Here is a 369-nt window from a genome sequence, read left to right as displayed (position 1 = left end):
ACCCCTCGGCAGAGGGGACATGAGCAGGGGGAGCCCTCAGCCCCCCGACACTGCCTGCAGCCACACCACTGAGGCTGGGGGGTTCCCAGCACCCCAGGGTGGCACTAACCCTTGCCATCCGGCTAGGGCCTCGCGATGACTGATGGGGTCACAGCTGTCCCCAGCATCAGTGGGGCCAGGGCTTTGCACTCAGGGTGGTCCCAGACCAGAGAGGGAACACGGCACCCCCTGCAGTGCCCATCCCAGGAGGGGCTCAGGGCCAGCGATGCCCATGGGCAAGTGCCTACTTCCGCTGGCCAGGTCTCACCCAGCACCGGACTATCTGCGCAAAGGGTACAGATATGGCTGCCAAGCACCTGCATGGTGCCG

At 66.1% G+C, this 369-nt stretch overlaps 1 protein-coding gene across 1 annotated transcript in view; it reads left to right on the top strand.

Moving 5' to 3' along the window:
- Positions 1 to 369, top strand: part of CACNA2D2 (calcium voltage-gated channel auxiliary subunit alpha2delta 2) — a 209305-nt gene that overhangs the window by 204171 nt on the left and 4765 nt on the right. The window lies entirely within an intron of this gene.

This window comes from Egretta garzetta, unplaced genomic scaffold (genome assembly GCF_000687185.1).
Source record: "Egretta garzetta isolate BGI_Z169 unplaced genomic scaffold, ASM68718v1 scaffold215, whole genome shotgun sequence".
NCBI lineage: Eukaryota > Metazoa > Chordata > Aves > Pelecaniformes > Ardeidae > Egretta > Egretta garzetta.
Note: the sequence above shows the minus strand (reverse complement) of the source record. Positions and strands in the feature narration are given on the sequence as shown.